Source organism: Phragmites australis, chromosome 18 (assembly GCF_958298935.1).
Source record: "Phragmites australis chromosome 18, lpPhrAust1.1, whole genome shotgun sequence".
In the NCBI taxonomy this organism is placed as follows: Eukaryota; Viridiplantae; Streptophyta; class Magnoliopsida; order Poales; family Poaceae; genus Phragmites; species Phragmites australis.
This window is the reverse complement of record NC_084938.1, coordinates 12,210,625-12,225,997: the sequence shown is the minus strand read 5'-3', so window position 1 is coordinate 12,225,997 and position 15,373 is coordinate 12,210,625.

Here is a 15,373-nt window from a genome sequence, read left to right as displayed (position 1 = left end):
TACTTAACCAAACAAACCTTTCAAAACCTGTAAACAACATGAATATAAATTTGAATATAACCATCTCATGTAATCAACAACCATTGACAACCATGCCCAAAAAAACCATACCAACCGTCCTACATTCGTGACTCTACGACCGATGCAAGTGGACAGGAGCATGCTCATAACCGAGAGCACGGCAATTCGAATTGTTTTACCCTACAGGGGGTACAACTTTACCCACACGATATGAGTACCATACGACTTGAGTGACCACATAGGCCCACCCAAGGGGATACCCGTGTCAACCTTTCTCATACACAGAACCACCCATTTGCAACGCCCCTAAGGCACCGGGGTTACTGTGAGCGTGTCCCGGACACCTCCGGCTCCCCGCCACCTTGCTTCTCCTTTTCTTTTTCTCTTACACGTTATTAGGCCACAAGGCATGTATCAACACAATATATGATCTTTTGCTTACCTTACCATTAGATTAGCATGTGGTTAGTACGAAAAGTGCTAAAGCCAACTACACCAACGGACGGTGTTTAAACGATGCAAACGGTCTATGGTGCCCGTGCTCCTCTCCCGAACTACCCTGAGGAACTCTTCCGCGGTAGAAGACACCACTCGCGCCGCCAACATCTCATCTCAACCTCACCACTCATCCAACCATCAATATCATAATCATGATTTGTGAACAGTAATTAAGCCCTAAGCTCGCGAACAACGAATGAACCATTGATTGACTTCTATCGAGGACCTATGCATTGCTAAGCATTTCGAACGACTCTTAAGTTAGACATCAACAATGTTATCAAGGCTACAAGAATATGGATAATCGACACCTCAAGGTAGAGGTAATGCATCAACATAGCTTCTACCCATAGATGCCCGACATCAACTCACTGTACATGCAAACATACATAAACCATAACTTATGAATTTAGACTCCACAATTCAATCCAAGGATGCAATATGCTTAGATGCTTGCCTTATTGCTCTAGGGTTTGTCTGATACTTTTTGCACAACACTCGCAAAACTCCAAGAGGTTGGCATGCCTTCACTCGCTTGGATTATCGGCGTAAAACTCTCTAAACAGAATAATAATACATTGCATAAATAATAAATGATGGAAAACTATGCACATGATGCGTGCTTGTATAATACTAGAGCGTCGTTCTTCGAAAACATTAGCGAAAGATAGCTAAGTGATTAGGGTTTCAAAGTTTGAAACCCCGAATAAGCTAACCTAAACCATCTTTCTTTCAGAGGCTGGCGGTCATATCGAAATTGAACTGGCAGTTAGACCACCAATATGCAGAAGGTTTTGGCCTCTAGCAGTGAGACCAATGTTGTGCTAGTGGTCAGACCACCGACCAACAGTCAGACTGGCCCTAGTGGCGTTTTGACCCTTGTATAGGGTTTTCAACTCAGATTCTCTGGCTCTAACTAGTGGTCAGACTAGCCCTATCGGCTATCAGACCGCCAGACCTTGCCGGTAGCGTCTTTGCGTGGTCGCCAGCGAGGACTCCGGTAAAACCTCCGACGACGAAGGGTAACAAAATGCTCTATGGGGCTAGTGGAGTGTTTCAAAAGTGATTTGGCAACATTCACCAAGCTAAACTCAAAATACCCCATGGATTGGATCTAGGCTAGTTGAACTTGGGTCTAAATGGGATGAGGGTCGAATCGAGCTCAAAAACAACAGGGAAATGCTAGGGGATGCCTCACCTTAGTGTATGGTAGCTTCCTATCAGATCATTCCACTCCGGAGAAGCTCCAGTTTGGAGATCGAACTACGGGGTGGCGCAAGGGCTTGAGGTTGGATGAGGGTGCCTCCAGTGGAGGAGAAGAGGGGAGGAGCTCGGGGAAGTCCTCTGGAAGCTTGGGGAGGTTCCCACCATCGATCTCCGGTCATCACGGACATCGAGGTGGAGCTTTCCTTCTCTCTCTAAGGTGGAGTGGGGAAGAGGGTGAGGGAGTGAGTGTGAGAGAGAGAGCAACAGAGAGTGACCGATTCACTTAAGTAGAGCCTCTGCGCTCTAGCGGTCAAACCGCTAATGCTCCCGCTCAAACCGCAGTAAGTCCACGTGGCAAGCCCATGTGGCTACACACCTGGTGGTCATATCGTGGGTAAGCCCGGTCAGACTACGAGTGGGGTTTCTGGCTGAAATCTTTCTAAGTCTCCCCACTTTGCATACCTCACTAACTCCTGGGCACTTAGGATCTTTCTAACGAGCTCTAAACTATGTCCTTGTACTTTTGGAATACATTTAACTCACTTTGATAGAAAAATGCGTATAACACATGCAATGATGATAGAGAACTCTTAATTGCATGATTAATTTTTTGGGACGTGACAAACCTCCCCTCCTTAAAAGAACCTTGCCTCGAGATTCGACAACTTAGGGCGAAGGTGACGCTGATAAACATGGGAAGGAAAAGATTTTTGTCGAGCCACGTAGATGGAACGAAAAGAACATTGGAACATCACATGCGCTGGCGGTCAGACCGCCGCTAACGGTTAGACCACAAGTCTCTTGATGGTTAGACCGCCAATCAATGGTCAGATCGGCAGAGGCACTAGTTAGACTGCGAGCCAACAGAGGGGTTTAGGATTTTCAATGCTTCTGGAGGTCAGACCGGCAGACTAACTGCAATCAGACTGCCAGGAGCAGGGTTCTCCCAGTTCGAAAGTTTCTAAGTGCAATTCTTTGGAACAACATTTTCATTCACATAACCATGACCATACACATGTGAGGTGCTCCAAGTATGCAAAATTAAAATGACATTTATAAACTCTCAAAGAGCTCGGGATACTCGGAGTGGATTTTATCCTCACGCTCCCTTGTCGCCCTGCCTTCGGTGTGATTGCTCCATTGTACTTTGATGAACTTTATGGAATGCCATCGAGTCTTGTGCTCTACTTAATCCAATATCTTCATCGTTCGCTCACAATAAGACAATCTGGTTGCAACCCTTGATGTGCCATTCGATTACTTCTGTTGGGATTCGGAGGCACTTCTTCAGTTGCGACACGTGGAACACATTATAAACGGTGGAGAGGGATGGATGCAAGTCCAATTGATAGGCCACCTCTCCTCACGGAGCAATAATTTGGAATGGTCCCATGTATCGGAGTGCTAGCTTTCCTCTACTTGAAAGCATTAAACTCCTTTAAGTGGAGAAACCTTGACATACACAAAGTCTCCAATCTCGAACACAATTTCTCTTCGGTGGTGATCCGCATAGCTCTTCAGTCGGGACTAGGCCGTGAGGAGACACTTCCGAATAGTCAGAAAGTCCTCTTCTGCCTCCTTGACCAAATTCGGGCCTAGGAAAGCCCTCTTGGCACATTCAGACCAATTGAACGGCATTTGGCATCTACGGCCACAGAGAGTTTCAAATGACGACATTTCAATACTCGCATGGTAGTTGGTGTTATAAGAGAACTCGGTGAATGGCAAGCATATCTCCCACTTGTTCCCATATGTGAGAGCACAAGCTCAAAGCATGTCCTCCAGAATCTGATTAACCCTCTCGGTTTGACCATCAGTCTAGGGATGGTATGCGGTGTTGTGGAAGTGCTTAGTTCCCATGGCCTCATACATGCTTCTCAAGAAATGAGAAGTGAACTGAGTGCCTCGACCAGAATGATCTTCTTGGAATCCCATTAAGGTAAATAATTCGAATGAAGTATATCTCTGTATATTATTTGATCGAATACGTGGTCTTAACAGGAAGGAAATGAACGGACTTTGTTAATCAGTCCACAATGACCCAAATCGAGTCATATCCGTGTGAGGTCTTCGACAACCCGGCAATTAAATCCATACCGATCTCCTCCCACTTCCAGGAGGGAATGGGTAAAGGTTGGAGTGTACCAGCTGTTTGAGGTGTTCGGCCTTCACTCTTCGGCAGACATCACACTCAGCAACATATCGAGCGATTTCTGACTTCATGTGAGACCACCAAAATCTGGGCCTAAGGTCTTGGTACATTTTTGTACTTCTTGGATGAATGGACAACAATGAATCATGGGCTTCATCTAGAATTTTCTTTCTCAATGCCTCAATGTTGGGAACCACTAGTCGGTTCCCAAACCACGAGAACACCTTGGCTATCTTCAGAAAAACATGCGGCCCTGCCTTCCTTCATCTTTGCTCAGATTCGGGCCATGCCCTTATCACCCTTCTGAGCTTCCTTGATTTCATCCAGGAGAGTGGATTCGATCTCCAAATTGAGAACCTCTTGCACTTTGTTGGGTCAACGACAACTCCATTCTCAGACAACACATGACTCAGAAAAGCAACTTCCTTGAGCCAGAGCTCACACTTGCTGAACTTGGTATAGAGTTAGTGATCTCGAAGTCGGCCAAGAACAACTTGGAGATGCTCATAATATTCTTCTTCAGTCTTGGAGTATATAAGAATGTCGTCGATGAAAACAACAACAAACTTGCCAAGTTCCACCATGAACACCGTGTTCATCAAATATATGAAAAAAGCCGGAACATTTGTCAAGCCGAAGGACATGATGGTAAACTCATAAAGCCCGTAGTGGGTGTAGAAAGCCGTGTTTGGAATATCCACCGGTCGGACTTTTATTTGATGGTAGCTCAATCTTAAGTCAATCTTTGAGAAAACAAGGGCATCGGTCAGCTAATCAAACAAAATATTGATCCTAGGAAGCGGATACTTATTCTTGGCCGTGACCTCATTCAATGGACGGTAATCATCACACATCCACGAGAGTACCATCCTTCTTCACAAAGAGCACCGGGCATAACCAGGGTGAGGAGCTCGGATGAATGAAACACTTTGATAGCAACCCCGAATCTACATCTTCAACTCCGCTAACTCATTTGGCAGCATCTTATAAGACTTCTTCAAAATTGGGACCGTACCAGGCAAGAGATCAATAGAGAATTCCACTGGTCGGCCGGGTGGCATTCCTGGGAGTTCTTTTGGGAAGACACCAGAAAATTCACAGATCACAGGAATATTCAGGATATTCATTGCTGTGACAACCTTCAGAGTGTGCAAGTGGAGACCACCCTCCCCAAGTTGAAGAGAAACTCGATCACCCTTGGGATTCTTGAGAAAAATGACTCTCCGGGCACAATCAAGACAAACCTCATACTTGGCCAACGAACTCATTCCTAATATGATATCCATTCCTCTAGCATCTAGCAGGATCAAATTTGCAGAAAAGTAAACTCCGTCAATTAGGATCTTAGCTTTAGGGACAACTCGGTTGGTTGTAAACTTAGTACCGGGTGCGTCGATGAGATAAGCACGCGGTAGGGTCTCGGTGACCAAATTGTGACTCAAAACATAACTACCCTTGATAAAAGTATGAGATGCTCTCAAATCGAAAAGAACAACTGTGGGATGAGAGTTCACAAGTAGCATACCAATGAGCACGCTATCATCCACTAGAGCCTCTTCGTTGGTGATGTGACGCACTCAGCCAGGTTTAGGGATGTGCATAGAGCTTAGGAGGCTTGAGGAGTGGGTTGAGCAGGTGGTGGCTTTGAAGCAGTCACCACGGTTCCTGGTTTCAGATAAGGGCAATCCCGTGCAAAGTGGCTGACACGCCCACAGTTGTAACATGGGCTGCTGGGGTCACCTGTCACACTCCCTTGAGCATCACAGCATCTACATTGGTTGTGGAGCAATTGAGGCCGACATGTGAGATGGAGGAGGCCGACTCTCCATCCGTATACGTTGAGAACTCCCGCCTATGGAATGCGACGGAACCCTCTTGCGCTTCTTCTCCTCCTGGTGGTTCTTTGGCTTAAACTCTACCGTGAGAGAGGTGCTCACTAGTTTGTTGAAGTCGGCGAACTCATGCACCAACAGCCAGTCTTTCATCTTGAAATTGAGGCCATTCACAAAGCATTGTTGCTTCCACTCATCGTTGTTGACCTCATACTGAGCATACTGTGCAAGGTGGTTGAACACCGGCACATACTCCATCACTGATCTACCTCCTTGCTTGAGGTCTAGGAACTTTCACCTCTTGATCTCCATGATCCCCTTGGGGATGTGAAAATCACGAAAGGCTTGGTGGAACTCCGCCCAAGAGACACGGTGATTGGTGACGTGCATGGCCAATAGTTGGTCCACCATGCACCGGCTACGCCTTGGAGCCGATGGGTGGCAAAGAGCGCCTTCTCATGGTCTTCACACCAAAGGAGAGTGAGCTTTTGTTTGATAGCCCAAAGCCAAGGATAGGCGTCAAGAGGATCCGCAGCACACGTGAAGGTGGGCAGCTGAGTCTGGAGAAAATCCGAGAAGTCATCACAGCGTTTGGCCTCACCTCCTCCATAAGGGGCCATGTTTCACACAAGAGCTTCGAGGAGCACCGTCAGAGCTTGACAGTTTTGTTCAATTTGCATAAGCACATCCACCATACTCGGTGGTAGAGGCGATGGAGGGTTGTTCTCATTGGAACCCTCAGGAAGATCATTCCCGAGATTCTGAAGGGTCCTCATCCTATTGTGACGATAAGATGAAAGAGGGAAATGTCAAACTCCGATATAACATAGCAGCATTAGCCGGATATTATTTGATTGGATCCCATAATATAAAAAAATGCATGCATATGGCGCTAGAAAATGGAGGCAAGTTCGATTCCTATCTACATGTTTCTTTCTCGAACACGTCTCTCTGCAACAAACATCAAGATCACATGCATTCATATACACAATAATTACCAATTATCAACCTTCGTGCTAAGAAAAGAACAGGTAGCACAAACAGTGATAACGGGATTGATCCCAATCATTCGATGAGAGAGATTCTTCGATTTGGTGGAAGTGACTTTGACGATCTGACTACACTGTACGACAACGATGCGCATTAGCAATCGCAAAACCAACTCCAGAGGGTTGTTGACTTTGCCATGAGCACGATCAACCTGAATACGAGGTTCAATTCCTTCAAGCAACCGAAGAACAAGCAAGAACTCAAGTCAAAGCAATCTGAAATTGCAAAGATATTCGAAAATGAACAAAGTGGGGTTCTATTGATGATCTTGACAACGTGCTGTCCAGCACAACTCGAAGACTCAAAGTTTGCACGTAGCTAAACTAATATAACAAAACTCGCCTCTTGAGCGGTAGTTGCGGGGTATATAAGGGTAGAGGACGACCAGGTGGTATTGGAGTTGTAATCCTACCCTAGGACGTGCCCCTCATGGACTCTACTTGATAAAAGGCCCATCGGACCTAAATAAGGTGGCGCAGCACCTGTTTGCAGAACCAGACTCAGTTTTAAATTGACGATAGCGATCGACTCGGGCTGAATTTGGAAATGTGGTCAAATCCGAACAATACAAATACTAGATGATAAAATTGTTAATGGCTAAAACAATGGTTCAGATGTTATGATCTAACCTAATTTTTTTGGCTTTTTCTGGACTTTAGGGATGAAAAATCAACTAGTAATAAAAATAGGAAACTTCTCACCGAACAACCTAGAAATCTGATACCACTTGATAAGGGGATTGGTCCCAATCTTTCAATGAGAGAGATTCTTTGGATTTGGTGGAAGTGATTTTGACGATCCGACTACACCGTACGACGATGATGCGCCTTAGCAATCGTTAAACCACCTTTGGAGGGTTGTTGACCTTGCCGTGAGCACAATCAACTTGAACACGAGGTTCAATTCCTACGAGCAACTGAAGAACAAGACACAATTAAAGTAAAAGCAATCTGAAATTGCAAAAATATTGAAAAACAAACAAAACGGGGTTCTATTGATGATCTTGACAAGGTGGCTGTCCAACACAACTCGGAGACTCAAAGTTTGCACGTAGCTAAACCAATCTAACAAAACCCGCCTCTTGAGCGGTAGTTGCTGGGTATATAAGGTTAGAGGACGACCAGGAGGTGTTGGAGTCATAATCCTACCCTAGGACGCACCCCTCATGGGCTCTACTTGATACAATGCCTATCGGACCTAAATAAAGTGGTGCAGCACTGTTTGAAGAAACAGACTCAGTTTTAAATTGACAATAGAGATCTACTCGGGCTGAATTTGGAGATGAGGTCGAATCCGTTGGAAAGTAGACTTGATAAGCTTTCCATGAAGTCCTAGAACGTCCCAAACAGCGTCCGAATGAAGTCGGTATTGCCGAACTAAATTGGTGCTATCATGCAGCCGAATCCGAATTGAACTCGTGGATAAGACTTGTTTTACGCTTGCTGACTTCACTTCTGCACTTGGGCATGTTCGGTTCCTCTCCCTGGTTCCTAAGGACAAGGAAATTACCACAAGAATTAAATAATATCCCATTCTTTGAACCATTTATATGCATCCCTAGGAACGCATTCACCTGATGATTAAGTTGACGAGCACGAGCTCTAGTGAGTGGTCCTTGTATTGTTGGAGAAGTGGTAGCAAATGTTGGTGTAGTGGGTGTAACAGTATTGGAGATGTTCTCATCAAAAAGTGCTTGTGCATCTCGCCGCACAAGCTACATTTCATATGTTGTTGCCAATGTATTCACTTCCTGTACCATCACCTTACGGGACACACCATGTAATCACCACATAGGTAGTCGACCATATCTACCATCGTATGGTGGATGTTCATACGTTATTGCTAACTTATTCACTTCTTGTACCATCATTGTACGGGATATACCAGGCCCCTACCTCAGACTGGTTGAGTCCTCGAGATTTACCACCATCGGGATGCATTCCTTACCTTTTTCATCGATGCAACATGATTCATGAAAAGGAACATCACAATGCGAAACTAAATGACATAAGTGTCTCACACAACAAAGCATTACACTTAGGGGTATAATATAGCAAATTCAGACATATTAGCAAGAGAGGCACAAAAAGAACTTTAGTGGGATGCTTAGTGATATTGACACATTTGCTAACCCACATCCTAAGCATGTTTAGGCTACTTCATTAAACTAAGCTTTGATGTCACGATGTGAGGTGCCATCCAAATAGTATTCCAATTAATCATCAGGATGATCATTTGCTTAATCACGATTAACCGAAATACCATCCCAATACTCCTAGCATGTGTTTTGTGCCCTAGATCGGAACACATTCCTTTCCAATATATAACATCACAACAAAGCTTAAGAAAGAGCGAGTAATTAACATACATTACAAGTTGTTAAGCATTCAACTATTTACAACAATTTACACAAAAGATTAGATCAACTACGCAGCGGAAATAAAACTATAGATAACAAAAGAGGAGTGGAGTCACACATGCCCTTAGGCTCCACCCCAGAAGCTTCACCACTCGAGAGTAGTTGCCTAATCAGGCCCACCACCAACATCGGCAGCAAGACTTAATCCATATAGGGCACATATAAATAGCCCGACTCAAAGGATTATGCAATGAGCTGTTAGCAAGAAAATGCCACATGGTTAAGTAGAGCATATGCGACCACAACCTAAAGACATATGTGTGAGCACCTATACTTAACCAAACCCAAACTTGTAAACAATAGGAACGTAAATGTAAATGGAACCATCTCATATAATCAACGACCATCGACAATCATGCCCAACAAAACTATACCAACCATCCCATATTCACGACTCTACGATTGATGCAAATGGACAAGACCATGCACATGACCGAGAGCGTGGCAATTCAAATTGTTTTTACACCCTACAGAGGGTACAACTTTACCCACACGATACGAGGACCATATGGCTTGAGTGACTACACAGGCCCGCCTAAGGGGGTACCTGTGTCAACCTTTCTCATACCCGAAATCACCCACTTGCAATGCCCCTATGGCACCGAGGTTACCGTGAGCGTGTCCTGGACACCTCTGGCTCTACACCACCTTGCTTCTCCTTTTCTTTTTCTCTTACACGTCATAGGGCCGCAAGGTAAGTGTCATCACGGCGTATGATATTCGGCTAACCTTACCACTAGATCAGCATGTGGTTAGTACAGAAAGTGTTACAGCTAACTGCACTGACAGATGGTGCTTAAACGATGCAAGCAGTCTATGGTGCCCAGGCTCCACTCCCGAACTACCCCGAGGAACTCCTCCCGGGCAGAAGAAACCCCTAGCACCACCCATATCTCACCTCAACCTCATCACTCATCCAGCCATTAATATCATAATCAATATTTGTGAACAATAATTAAGCCCTAAACTCATAAACAGCGGATGAACCATTGCTCAACTTCTACCGAGGATCTATGCATTGTTAAGCATTTCGAATAACTCTTAAATTATACATCGACAATATTATCAAAGATATAAGGATATGAATAATCAACAACTCAAGGTAGAGGTAAAGCATCAACATAGGTTCTACCCATAGACGCCCAACATCGACTCACTGTACATGCAAACTTACATAAAACATAACTTATCATTAGACTCCACAATTCAATCAAAGGGTGTAATATGCTTAGGTGCTTCCCTTGCTGCTTTAGGGTTTGCCTGATACTTCCCGCATAACACTCATAAAACTCCAGGAGGTTGGCGTCACCTTCACTCGCTTGGATTGTCAGCGCAACGCTCTCTAACTGGAATAAGAATGTATTGCATAAATAATAAATGATAGAAAAGTGTGCACATGATGCATGATTGAATAATACTAGAGTGACGTGCTTCGAAAACATTTGCAAAAGATCGCTAAGTGATTAGGGTTTCGAAGTTTGAAACCCTGAATAAGCTAACCTATGTCCATCTAGCTTTCGAAGGCTGGCGGTCAGAACGACATTGAACAGGCGATCAGACCGCTAGCGTGTAGAAGGTTTGGCCTCTGGCGGTCAGACTGATGTTGTGCTGGTGGTCAGACCACTAATCAACGATCAGACTAGACCTAGTGGCGGTGTGACCCTTGTATAGGATTTTCAACTCGGATTCTCCGCCCTAACTGGCGGTCAGACTGGCCCTATCAGCGGTTAGACCGCTAGACCTTGCCGACAGTGCCTTTGTGGGGTCGCCGGCAAGGACACTAGTGAACCTTCAAAGATGAAGGGTACCAAAATGCTCTATGGGACTAGTGGAGTGCTTCAAAAGTGATTTGGACAACATTCACCAAGCTAAACTCAAAATACCCTATGGATTGGATCTTGGCTAGGTTGAACTTGGGTCTAAACGACAGAAGGGCCGAATCGAGCTCAGAAATCACAGGAAAATGGTACGGGATGGCTCACCTTATGGCATCTTCCTAGCGGATCAATCCACTCTGGAGAAGCTCCGGTTTGGAGATCAGGCTCCGGGGTGGTGTGCGGGCCTGAGGTTGGATGAGCGTGCCTCCGATGAGGGAGAAGAGGGGAGGAGCTCAGGGAAGTACTCCAGAAGCTTGGGGAGGTTCCCACCGTAGATCTTCGGTCATTGTGGACGTCGATGTGGAGCTTTCCTTCTCTCTCTAAGGTGGAGTGGGGAAGAGAGTGAGGGAGTGAGTGTGTGTGCGTGAGAGAGAGAGAGCAACAGAGAGTGACCGATTAACTTAAGTCGAGCCTCTGCACTTTGGCGGTTAGACCGCTACTGCTCCCGGTTAGACCATGGTAATTCCACGTGGCTGCATACCTGGCGGTCAGACTGTGGGTAAGCCCGGTCAGATCGCGAGTGGGGTTTCTGGCTAAAATCTTTCTAAGACTCCCCTCTTTGAATACCTCACTAACTCCAAGGCACTGAGTGATGAGGACATCCCTTCCATTGATGCAACCATGCTTATTGCACAGCAGGGACCAATGACTCGAGCTCGAGCATGCGAATCAATTATCAGGTAAAGTCGTTCCTTATTGTCCAAACAAGTTTCTCTCCGAATGAGGTACTACTAAAGCCTTGTGATGATTTTCTTATGCTTAGAAACTTGGGAGACGAACCAGCTGGACACAAGAGTAACCAAGGTAACCATCAGGTGGATGCTGGTGTAAACAAGAAGATGATCGGACCAAACGTCCAGACTGCGCGTTCGGACCTCCAGGTAGCACATTTTGATCTGTCCATAATTCTCTGCTCCAGAAGGTGATTAGGGCCCATGAGTACTTGTTGGAAAGATCTCGTCATCTACTTTCATATGGATCCAACATCAGCATTAGATTCTATTAGAGCTGCTCAGAATCAGCGAAAGAACATTCTGATCTCCAGCCATGGGCTTTGGTCCTTGTATCCCGTAGAGCCCACTAGGGAACCATTCTAAGTTAGGGTTTCTTCCCCCCATGCCTCCTGGCTGCCTCCTATGTATAAATAGCACTAGCAGCCACCATGAACAAGGTTGGGTTTTGTTTAGATGCAAGATAGCTTTAGTTTCTTCCTTGTAAACGCGTGTGTTGGCTTGACCACCTGTTTTACTCGATTCAGAACCCCAATATCGTGTGTATCGGTTTCATCCTTGGCAAGGTCTGTGCACTATTTGCTTGTCAACTTGTTCTTGCTTGTTCTTCGATTTGCTAGCAGGTTCAAGGTTGTTCTTGGCACGGCAAGAACAACAACAAATCGGAGTCGGTGTAACTGTCGCTAAGGCACAGTGCCCCTGTTGGTTGTTGTAGTCGGGCAGCACAACGTCGAATCCACCCCAAATCGAGTTATCCCCTCTCACTGAAAGGTCAGGACCAGCCCCTGCCTTATCATGTGGTAATCAGAGCAAGGTTAATCGGTGAGAGTTTTACCCATTCTTTACTTTAACTACAGTCCAAAAATCCCCAAAATAGGTTAGAACCGAAATCCCAAAAACAAATATAAGCCTTTGCTGTTCTGCTTAGTTCTTGCTTGTTGAGTTTTCGGTTGCATCGATTGGTCGAGTTGCTGGTTCTTAGTGTCTAATCCACCCCAAATCAAGTAATCCCTCTCACCGAAAGGTCAAGATCAGCCCCTGCCTTATCACTTAGGGTCTTTCTAATGAGCTCTAAACTATGTCCACATACTTTTGGAATATGTCTAACTCACTTCTATAGGAAAATGCATATAACACAGGCGATGATGATAGAGAACGCTTAATTACGTGATTAATTTTTTGGGATGTGACGAGGGGTCACCCTGGCTTAAACCTTTTTGTGTTTGAAAATAGGGGCCAACCTCATCATGGATCTTAAATCCTACATGTCCTCCTGACACAAAGTTTTGGATCCACTCACACCATTGTGTAGAGAATCCTTTTACATTCGCAGAGTTTGTTGAAGAAAGTGCCATTTCACTTTATCATAGGCCTTCTCACAATCAAGTTTCAATATCACACCATTTTGTTTCTTCCTATGTAGTTCATGGATGGTTTCATGTAAGATTATTACACCCTCCATAATGTTTCATCCTGGCATAAAGGTGGTTTGTATAGGTTTTATTATATTTTCCGCCATGGTACCAATCCTGTTAGTGCCTTCTTTGGTCAAAATCTTAAAGCTGACATTTAACAAACATATAGGGTGGTACTGTTGAATCCTTAAAGCCTCCTGAATTTTTGGGACAACTGTTATGACCCCAAAATTAAGACCATATATGACTAGTTGTCCCTGGTGAAAATCAGAGAACAATGCCAAAAGGTCACCTTTGACGACTTCCCAAAAAACCTGATAAACTTTAGCAGGGAAGCTATCAGGGCCTGGGGCTTTATGGTGTCCCATCTAAAATATTGCATACTTCACACCTCTTCTTCATCAAAAGGTGCTATAAGGATGTCATTCTCTTCACTTACTTGGGGTATTTCATTTATGAATGACTTGTCCATCGCAAAAGTAGTAGCTCTTGCTTACCAAATAACTCCTTATAATATTTCGTGATATACTTTTTGGGATCAACTTCGCTAATGTAATTGTTGTTCTCGTCTTCAAGTTTGTATATCCGCTACTTTTCGTGTTTCCCGTTGGCTACTAGTTGGAAGTATTTAGTATTATTATCACCATCTGGTAGTTCTTTCACCTTGGCACGCTGGTACCATTTGAGCTCTTCTTCTCGCAGTAAATGTGCGAGCCTCTCATTAAGGTAATGCTTAAAGGCCACCTCCATAGGTGTTAATGGATTTATTTTCGCCTTGTTGTCGAGCTTGTCAATTTTATTGGCCAACTGTTTTTTCTTTCTTTAAAATTCCAGCTGTATGTTTGGTCAAACCCCTCAAATATTGTCTAAGGGATCGGATTTTGTTTCGCTATTTTTCAATGGCGTTAGTTCCCCGATGTTCACCTAGCCAGATGTTGGCAACCATCTCATAGAAACCAGCACGAATTAATTAACCCAATTCAAATTTGAATGGGGGTTGTCTTTTGTATTGGAAGGGAGCACCTATATCGAACAATAACGGAGTATGGTCCGATCTTTCCCTGTCCAACGTCTCATCTACAGGTGTGTGTTGGGCGTATTCGGAAGAGTTGAGAGTTTGTACATTGGTGTGAGTGTTCAGCTAGTGATATCGTCTACTTCACATCTTTTATCCTTGGCTCTTCCCGAGAAGATCGGGCTGCCCCCGTATCAGTTGGCTTTATATGTTCATGATCTACTGTATAGAATTGCTGGAGCTCATGTAAATTGCTGTTTAATTTCTTCATTTGTCTAATCATGTCAAATCTTGTCTTAATCATTATTAATTCATGGTTAGTCCAAAAATAGTGAATTCAGTTCTAATAATCTTGTAAAATATATTACTTTCTAGGAACAATAGTGGTCAGCATGTTAGAGAAGTTTGCCCCATTGTTTTGGTATATGTTTGATCTCACATTGATGACTTCTAAAAATTGTACAGAAAGTAATAAAAATATTTTAGGATTGAGACCACTTCTAAATATCCTTATTTGTGTAACCTTACAAAGGAAAAATAATTGCTGGTATGCTAGGTCATTCCTAAATATAAGTTGTTTTGTGTACCCAATTCTTTTGATTGAATTGATAATTAGGACAGCGTCTCGGTTATTTGTTTATACCATGAGCATATAACCTTTTCCTTGTGTAAATCCTGTTCTACCATGTTCTTTACTTAGTGCACTTCATTCATGTGGATTTTCATGGCATTCGGATCACATTGCATTGCATTTCACTCATGCTCATTGCATTGCACATGCTCTTTCTTTAGAGAACGAAGAGCTGGGGAGCAACATGGGCATGACCAAGGGTGATCCATAGGGTGTTGCTGTTGATTGTGAACTTGAAGCTCAAGGCAAGTATCTAAGCATGTTGCACCCCTACATTGGATCATATGTTGTTTTAATTTGATAAATTATTGTTATATGTATGTCATGCATGATAGCTAGCCAACGTCGGGTTTTGGATGTAGATCATATTTGTTGCATTACTCTTCCTTGACATTGTTATATCTTGATCCATTGTAACCTAGGGTGATATTACATAATGGTACAACTTAAAATTAACATGTTATGCTTAGCAAGGCATAGGTCACGGGTAGAAGTCGAGCAGTTGTTCATCTATTGTTCGTGAGCT